This window comes from Coregonus clupeaformis, chromosome 17, assembly GCF_020615455.1.
Source record: "Coregonus clupeaformis isolate EN_2021a chromosome 17, ASM2061545v1, whole genome shotgun sequence".
NCBI classification, from domain to species: domain Eukaryota; kingdom Metazoa; phylum Chordata; class Actinopteri; order Salmoniformes; family Salmonidae; genus Coregonus; species Coregonus clupeaformis.
This window is the reverse complement of record NC_059208.1, coordinates 27919034-27928755: the sequence shown is the minus strand read 5'-3', so window position 1 is coordinate 27928755 and position 9722 is coordinate 27919034.

Below are 9722 nucleotides of genomic sequence, written 5' to 3'. Positions count from 1 at the left end.
CTCACTGTAAACGGGCTGCACTATAAACGGGCTGCACTATACTGTAGTGAAGCTCCAGGGAGGACAATATAACTGACGAAGTAAACCAATTGTGTACTGCAGGGTAATAATGAAAATCAATTAAGCATCGTTACAGCATCTCTCTCTCTCCATCTCTCTCTGTCTCATCAAAAAGGAAGATCATAAAAAAACACTAATGGATTTTAAATTGTATTTCACTCAGGCAATTCCACACAGTCTGTGGTTATTTGAATCAAGGAACCAGAGTGAGATCGGTTATTTGACAAAGTCAAAAAGAAATAGAAGATACTGAAAGATGGTTGAAACCCAGTGGCAGTTCCTGCTCTCAATAGTGAAAACTCGAAGGAGAGACTTGCCCACTGAAGATGTTTCACGGTGTTTCCCTAATTAGCTGAAGGGATATATTTCAAAGTTTAGCATGTGAACCAAATAATAACTATCTTGATTCAAGCATAAAAATAGTTAGATTTTTTTTTTTAATCAATAAAATAGTTTGAAAGTGAGTGAGTGATAACAATATGAAATATTAGTAATATGGAATGCTCCTCTAGAACCACTGTTTAGAATCGTTGAGATCCTAATTCTACAGTCTCAGCACACTGATGGCCATGTTTGTATGTATTACCAGAGGGCAATTCCTGTAATTCTTGATCCTGGAGTATTCTAACCCTGGCTGCAATATTGCTCTGAGGGACTCCTCCTGTTTTCACTATACAACACAATAGCCCCCCTTTACCCGTGAGACAGTGGATAGGGCCAGCAGACTGTGTATGGGGATTGGTCAGTTTCATATGCAGCTCAGCTCTCATCCTTAGCAATGTACTATATGGTTAAGCCCACACAAACCCACAGCTTTATGAGTTGTTATAACTGGGGGAAGGTGAAAGGGTTAAAGGTTCTAATACGTGATATGCTTCCCTCTCAACCCTGAAGAATACTTTTCAATGAAATGTCAAAGTTAACTCAGACTCTCTGTCAGGAATAGATGTCACACAGTATTGGATATATTTGTGAAAAGGTCAATGAAAGATATAACATAACAATATGCTCAAGCTAAGCTACGGACTGGGGCCATTTTTGACTAATATTTGACACATACTGTATATTTTCTCAAAGGTGGTGGCTATATGTTTTCCATCTAAACCCGAACAACACTTTTCATTAAAATGTCAGACAATATTGTATAAATTCTTGAAAAGGAGAGCAAACAAATGTATGTGTATCAATGGAAAATATAACAGGGCAGTATCTCCTAAAACTGCCGCACTTCACCTGAACTTCTGACTTGAAGGAAATGATGGCGCTGAGACAGAGAGATATACTACTCAGGTTAAGATGGAATTGTGATGGATAGCTCTTCATTGACTGTTATTTTACCTCTGGAGAATGGGAAAGGATGACTATTCTATGTATTTGGGCACAGGGGAAATTTAGACATTCTGACTAAGTGAGTCATTGTTACGCCAATAGCATTTTTAACAAGAAAACGAGGACATTGAAATGAAGAGCTCAAAACGTAGAAATCATGATTTAATGCAGTTATGTCAGCTCTTGAGATAGAGTGGCTCTGTTGGTCTGGTAATCAATTCCACTGTGATTTGGAGCAGAGGATCCTAGGTAACTGCTTGGGGTGCACAATCAGACAGTGCCTTAATGATAGCTCCCCAGAGACTATCAACACAACTCTGAGACAAGGCAGTGTGAATGCTACAGCATCATTGAGATGTGGCAAGTTAGTGACGACTAGCCTGGTTAAACCAGACTGAACGCTGTCCTTGACATTATTTCACTTGAAACAACACTGAAATCAGCTTGAATGCCAAGCTATGGGAAGCACCCTCTAATTATGGCAAAGATGGAGGGTCCCCTAAGGACTTTTTGTTTTCATTTAGCAGACTCTCTTATCCAGAGCGACTTACAGGAGCAATTAGGCTGCCTTGCTCAAGGTCACATCAGCAGATTTTTCACTTAGTCAGCTCGGGGATTCGAACCAGCGACCTTTCGGTTACTGGCCCAACGCTCTTAACCGCTAGGCTACCTGCCGCCCCATACCCCATACAATTCAATTCAGGATATCCCCAGTGTAAGAGAGACTAGATAAAGACCCAGGACAGGAGGGTTCAATCATGGATGCTCAGGTGTACTGTACAAGCCTGTGTCAGGTAACATTGTCCTACCCTTGTCACGTCCTTCCTGTGCTTCAGACTTGAACAATGTTTGACTATTAGGATATTAGATCAATGAGAGCAAATAACACATTGACATGTTTCAATAAAGATACTCTGGCCAAGCTTGGCCTGCAAGAAGCGAACGCTTTTTGTCGTAATTTACAATCGAAGCAATTACATGGAATTACTGTAATTTGCAATAGACAAGGAAGTTATTAAGGAGAGGAGGTGAAGCTTTTATTGGGCCCAGAGGGCCTTTGGACTGCTCAGACACACATCCTACGCCGGAGAGAATCTGTGCACCGCTCTGGCCATTAGGATAAAGTGGGAAAGGGAAAGTGATGTATCTGCTTTGTCCAATCATATCGGTCTGTGCTGCTCCAAGGGCATGATGTTACATTTACATTTACGTCATTTAGCAGACGCTCTTATCCAGAGCGACTTACAAATTGGTGCATTCACCCTATAGCCAGTGGGATAACCACTTTACAATTATTTTTTTATTATATATATATATATTTTTTTTTGGGGGGGGGGTAGAAGGATTACTTTATCCTATCCCAGGTATTCCTTAAAGAGGTGGGGTTTCAAATGTCTCCGGAAGGTGGTGAGTGACTCCGCTGTCCTGGCGTCGTGAGGGAGCTTGTTCCACCATTGGGGTGCCAGAGCAGCGAACAGTTTTGACTGGGCTGAGCGGGAACTATGCTTCCGCAGAGGAAGGGAGCCAGCAGGCCAGAGGTGGATGAACGCAATGCCCTCGTTTGGGTGTAGGGACTGATCAGAGCCTGAAGGTACGGAGGTGCCGTTCCCCTCACTGCTCCATAGGCAAGCACCATGGTCTTGTAACGGATGCGAGCTTCAACTGGAAGCCAGTGGAGTGTGCGGAGGAGGGGGGGTGACGTGAGAGAACTTGGGAAGGTTGAACACCAGACGGGCTGCGGCATTCTGGATGAGTTGTAGGGGTTTAATGGCACAGGCAGGGAGCCCAGCCAACAGCGAGTTGCAGTAATCCAGACGGGGAGATGACAAGTGCCTGGATTAGGACCTGTGCCGCTTCCTGTGTAAGGCAGGGTCGTACTCTCCGAATGTTGTAGAGCATGAACCTGCAGGATCGGGTCACCGCCTTGATGTTAGCGGAGAACGACAGGGTGTTGTCCAGGGTCACGCCAAGGCTCTTCGCACTCTGGGAGGAGGACACAACGGAGTTGTCAACCGTGATGGCGAGATCATGGAACGGGCAGTCCTTCCCGGGAGGAAGAGCAGCTCCGTCTTGCCAGGGTTCAGCTTGAGGTGGTGATCCGTCATCCATACTGATATGTCTGCCAGACATGCAGAGATGCGATTCGCCACCTGGTTATCAGAAGGGGGAAAGGAGAAGATTAGTTGTGTATCGTCAGCGTAGCAATGATAGGAGAGGCCATGTGAGGATATGACAGAGCCAAGTGACTTGGTGTATAGGGAGAAAAGGAGAGGGCCTAGAACTGAGCCCTGGGGGACACCAGTGGTGAGAGCACGTGGTGCGGAGACAGCTTCTCGCCACGCCACTTGGTAGGGAGCGACCGGTCAGGTAGGACGCAATCCAGGAGTGAGCCGCGCCGGAGATGCCCAGCTCGGAGAGGGTGGAGAGGAGGATCTGATGGTTCACAGTATCAAAGGCAGCAGACAGGTCTAGAAGGACAAGAGCAGAGGAGAGAGAGTTAGCTTTAGCAGTGCGGAGAGCCTCCGTGACACAGAGAAGAGCAGTCTCAGTTGAATGACCAGTCCTGAAACCTGACTGGTTTGGATCAAGAAGGTCATTCTGAGAGAGATAGCAAGAGAGTTGGCTAAAGACGGCACGCTCAATAGTTTTGGAAAGAAAAGAAAGAAGGGATACTGGTCTGTAGTTGTTGACATCAGTGGGATCGAGTGTTGGTTTTTTGAGAAGGGGAGCAACTCTCGCTCTCTTGAAGACGGAAGGGACATAGCCAGCGGTCAAGGATGAGTTGATCAGCGAGGTGAGGTAGGGGAGAAGGTCACCGGAGATGGTCTGGAGAAGAGAGGAGGGGATGGGGTCAAGCGGGCAGGTTGTTGGGCGGCCTGCAGTCACTAGTCGCAAGATTTTATCTGGAGAGAGAGGGGAGAAAGAAGTCAAAGCATAGGGTAGGGCAGTGTGAGCAGGACCAGCAGTGTCATTAGACATAACAAACGAGGATCGGATGTCGTCAACCTTCTTTTCAAAGTGGTTGACGAAGTCATCCACAGAGAGGGAGGAGGGGGGTGGGGGAGGGATTCAGCAGTGAGGAGAATGTGGCAAATAGCTTCCTAGGGTTAGAGGCAGATGCTTGGAATTTAGAGTGGTAGAAAGTGGCCTTAGCAGCAGAAACAGATGAAGAAAATGTAGAGAGGAGGGAGTGAAAAGATGCCAGGTCGGCAGGGAGTTTAGTTTTCTTCCATTTCCGCTCAGCTGCCCGGAGCTCCGTTCTGTGAGCTCGCAATGAGTCATCAAGCCACGGAGCTGGAGGGGAGGACCGAGCCGGCCGGGAGGATAGGGGACACAGGGAGTCAAAGGATGCAGAAAGGGAGGAGAGGAGGGTTGAGGAGGCAGAATCAGGAGATTGGAGGGAGAAGGATTGAGCAGAGGGAAGAGATGATAGGATGGAAGAGGAGAGAGTAGTGGGAGAGAGAGCGAAGGTTGCGGCGGCGCGTTACCATTTGTGTAGGGGCAGAGTGAGTAGTGTTGGAGGAGAGCGAGAGAGAAAAGGATACAAAGTAGTGGTCGGAGACATGGAGGGGAGTTGCAGTGAGATTAGTAGAAGAGCAACATCTAGTAAAGATGAAGTCAAGCGTATTGCCTGCCTTGTGAGTAGGGGGGACGGTGAGAGGGTGAGGTCAAAAGAGGAGAGGAGTGGAAAGAAGGAGACAGAGAGAAATGAGTCAAATGTAGACGTAGGGAGGTTGAAATCCCCCAAAACTGTGAAGGGTGAGCCATCCTCAGGAAAGGAACTTATCAAGGCGTCAAGCTCATTGAAGAACTCTCCAAGGGAACCTGGAGGGCGATAGATGACAAGGATATTAAGCTTAAATGGGCTAGTGACTGTGACAGCGTGGAATTCAAATGAGGAGATAGACAGATGGGTTAGGGGAAAAATTGAGAATGACCACTTGGGAGAGATGAGGATTCCTGTGCCACCACCCCTCTAACCAGATGCTCTCGGGGTATGCGAGAACACATGGTCAGACGAGGAGAGAGCAGTAGGAGTAGCAGTGTTTTCAGTGGTAATCCATGTTTCCGTCAGCGCCAGGAAGTCGAGGGACTGGAGGGTAGCATAGGCTGGGATGAAGTCAGCCTTGTTGGCAGCAGAACGGCAGTTCCAGAGGCTGCCTGAGACCTGGAACTCCAGGTGTGTGGTGCGTGCAGGGACCACCAGGTTAGAGAGGCAGCAGCCACGCGGTGTGAGGCGTTTGTGTAGCCTGTGCGGAGAGGAGAGAACAGGGATAGGCAGAGGCATAGTTGACAGGCTGTAGCAGATGGCTACAATAATGCAGAGGAGATCGGAATGAAATGAACTAAACATCTGGGAAAGGAGAGAGCAGGGCCTCTCTCACCAAAAAAAAAATATATATATATATATAACTCTCCCAACTTCCACCTCAGAAACTATAATTGTTTCACTGAACCACCCGAATAAAACTCTCCCAACTTCCACTTTAGAAATTAGAATTGTTGTAAACTACAGCGGTTCAATGTTTCAAGGAATAGACTCAACTTACGTTATTCAGCTAGCTAACTATGACGCCATAGCTAACTAGCATGCTAGCATCCAATAACACACAGTTTAGCACCAATACTTGGTTACAACAAACTACCAATAGTGTGTTAACACACTAAACAGATAATTCGTGTCCGTGTCTAGTTCTTTCATAACGCAGCAATAATTAAACGTTGGCTAGCTAGCACAAAGATATTGTATTTAGCTACTACAGTACAGCTATCTGGTAGTGTTGGCTAGCTAGCAATGGCTGCTGTGTTGACTTGATGATGTGTAGACACACTGACAGTTGCTGTTTGATAGAGGCTGTTTCTTGCCGTGTTGACTGTATTGTCATTAGGGTGTCCACATGGTACTTTCCAGGGATGTCCAACTTTAACAAGGCACACTGTAGTGACCTGCTGAGCCATAAGAGAAAGAAGCACACACCTACAGAGGAATATTCTCAGGGATTCATTGAGTGATAGGCACGGATGGCTCCTCATTTACAAGCTCTTCATGTTCTGAATTAGCTTGTGGAGATTTGAGGAGAAGTCATAGGTCATACTGTAGAGATAAGGTGTTGCAAATACACATGGTCCTAGTTCTTGATAATAAATATTCACCATAGCGCAAGTTGTAAAGGAATACATTTCCTTGAGAGAAAAATATAGTTTTTTGAACATTATTTGATAAAGTTGTTTTTTTATCGGCAATAGCTGGGCCCTGCCACCTTCACACATGGGGTAGTGTTGAATACAGAGCTACACTGCGGCTTTGTAATAAAATAATAACCACCAGTCTGAGGTTAAATTGGAAAACAACCTGCTAATATATCAAGTGAAGTCACCACTCACCTTTGCTCATGGCAAAGTAAAAAAGGCATTATGGGAAAAAAAACATTGAGGGAGGTTGCACTACTGCAGGGATCATAAACTAGATTCAGCCACAGGCCGATTTCTTTCTTGAACGGATGGTCAGGGGGCCGGAACATAATTACAAATAATTTGTAGACTGCAAATTGACCTCAAGAAGCCCAAACAGATGTAATATTTGACTAAAACATAATAATTTCAAACCTTGATTACATTTGTATATGATCACATATATCTCTCTATTATGCGTGGGAATACTTTGGAACAGATTTCCAAAATTAAAATCAATTGGAGCTGATTTGCTGGTGTTTTTACAGTCTTTTATGTCCAACAATTAAAAAATAAATATATATTTTGTTATGTTTTGGGGAAAACTTGGCCCTCAGGCCATCTGTTGGGGAACCCTGCTCTACTGCAGGACTTGGGCAGGAGCTCACCGAAGCTGAGTACCGGCACCTCAAATGTTCTACTGCTTGAGCTCCTGTTCCTCTTATAGAATATTAACTCAAAAGTATTGTGGAGCTCTTGCACCTAAATATAAACAGTAGCAGCACCCAAAATGAGTAGCGGTACCTATTTCAGTCCAAGTCAAACACTGCTCTACTGCATGTTACAGGTAGGAGACAGGAAGGAGAAAGGCTCCCACACATCAACATAGGAGTCAAGACAGTTGACTAGAAAGTAGACTTATGCTATTGAAGCTGCTTCTCCACTTCTCCAACTTTATTATTCAAGTAAAGAGAGAAGGAACATTGAAGGTGCCATTGTGTGGGGGAGCGAAGCCAGTGAGGCATTGAAGGTGCTCCACTGTTCTGAGAGATTGAGTTTACCCTTGGAGGACTGAATAGAAATGCCTGAAATGCCCATTTCACTGACATCTTCCTAGTGTGCCTCGAGGTAGGAGAGAGAGAGAGCGAGAAAGAGAAAAAGAGAGAGAGAGAGAGAAGAAAAGAAAGAGAGGAATGCCTGATGAGTGTGTTTTGAACAGGGGCAGCGCCAGGGGACTGACAATCTGTAGGGGCCTGTAGGGTCCTCCCTAGCAGCTGATGTTTTATTGAACTTTGGGAGCCCAGAGCCACTAATAAGCAACCTGTGCCACGTGTCCCCTGGAGTATTGACAGAAGTATACGCTCGGAAATAACCATCAAAGAGGAACCTTGAATGTTCTGGTTCGTTTGATACCACCCCTCCCCATCGCTCTGCATTCTGTTACCCTGACTGAGAGGGTATGAGGGAGGTTGGCACTACACAGCAGACAGCGGAAGTGGAGAAGTGGAGGAGTCCATTTCTGTTTGTATTGCAGAGTGGTGCCATGCAATGAGCAGTGTGCCCAAAGGGAATGTTGCCAGCTACAGACATTATGACCCTGCTTCTCACAGCAGGAAAATAATCCTGCAGCAACAGGAAATGTGAATTATTATGTGGATTATAATTCATGGTCATTTTTGTAGGAATCGGAGGTTAGACATTTTTCTTCCACTGTCGTTCTCTATGACGCTCTGTGCCAGCCTAATCCTTTTGAGTTTGGTCTGCTCTACCCAGAGGTGTTGGAATGCCACAGCACACAACCCACACTCAAATTCATAGTAAGTAGCCTTGGCTGGCGTGAACTGGAACGGCTCATAGGAGCAGGAGCATACTGTATCTCTGGTTTCTGTAGCGTGAGTCCAGCTTGATGTACAAGTACACCCCCTGGACAGGATGCTAGTCTATTGCAGGGACTATAAAACGGGACTGTGAATGAGTTGACATATTACATACAATATTGCTGCAAATTTGTGACAGTGCATCCTTGTGATTTACTATTGTAGCTATCTCAATTCTCTAATGGGATTTTATGGCATGCCTTCAATGGAGTCACTCACGGCATCAACCTCCCACTTTAATCCCCAATGCATCGAAATCATGGATACAGAGGATTTCCACATGTGGAGCTGCTTTCACTGTTGATTGATCCTGATCCTGACACTATCCTGCTGTACCTTATTCGAACATCTAGTGTGATGTGTCCATTAAAATATACAGGTAACTGCCAAAAATAAAGGAAACCCCAACATAAAGTGTCTTAATAGGGCGTTGGGCCACCACGAGCCAGAACAGCATCAATGCACCTTGGCATAGATTCTACAAGTGTCTGGAACTCAATTGGAGAGATGCGACACCATTCTTCCACAAGAAATTCCATCATTTTGTGTTTTGTTGATGGTGGTGGAAAACACTCAGTCTCAGGCGCCGCTACAGAATCTCCCATAAGTGTTCAATTGGGTTGAGATCTGGTGACTGAGACACACACAAACACACACACACACACACACACACACACACACACACACACACACACACACACGTTAAAACCCCCTATGCTCCTTTGAGACCCCTCTTTCAAAGTCACTGAAATCTCTTCTTCTAGCCATGGTAGCAACTGGGCATTTTTATACACGACCTCAAGCATGATGGGATGTTAATTGCTTAATTAACTCAGGATCCACACCTGTGTGGAAGCACCTGCTTTCAATATACTTTGTGTCCCTCATTTACTCAACTGTTTCCTTTATTTTGGCAGTTACCTGTACTTCACACCACTTTGTGTGGGATATTATGAAAGTTTTTCTATATGTGGGTTACCCAATGTAAGTGATCTATAAATCACTGTGTGAACAGTAGAATATCCACATTTGATACTCCATCAGAGAGGGTAGACTGTATCATACCCAAGCAAGCTACATCGTCCAACTGAATTGTATGTAGGCTACTTCATGTAATGTGCGTAAGTCATGGTAGTCATGCCAGTCATGCATGATGCATTGGAGGACAGTTCCAATTTAGATTGATGTACTTAATTCAAGCAGGGGTTCTGACACAGTTCTTAGCATTAATCTGCTGCACTAGATCCATACATGTCATCTCATGAATACATGTCTTCAGTCTGG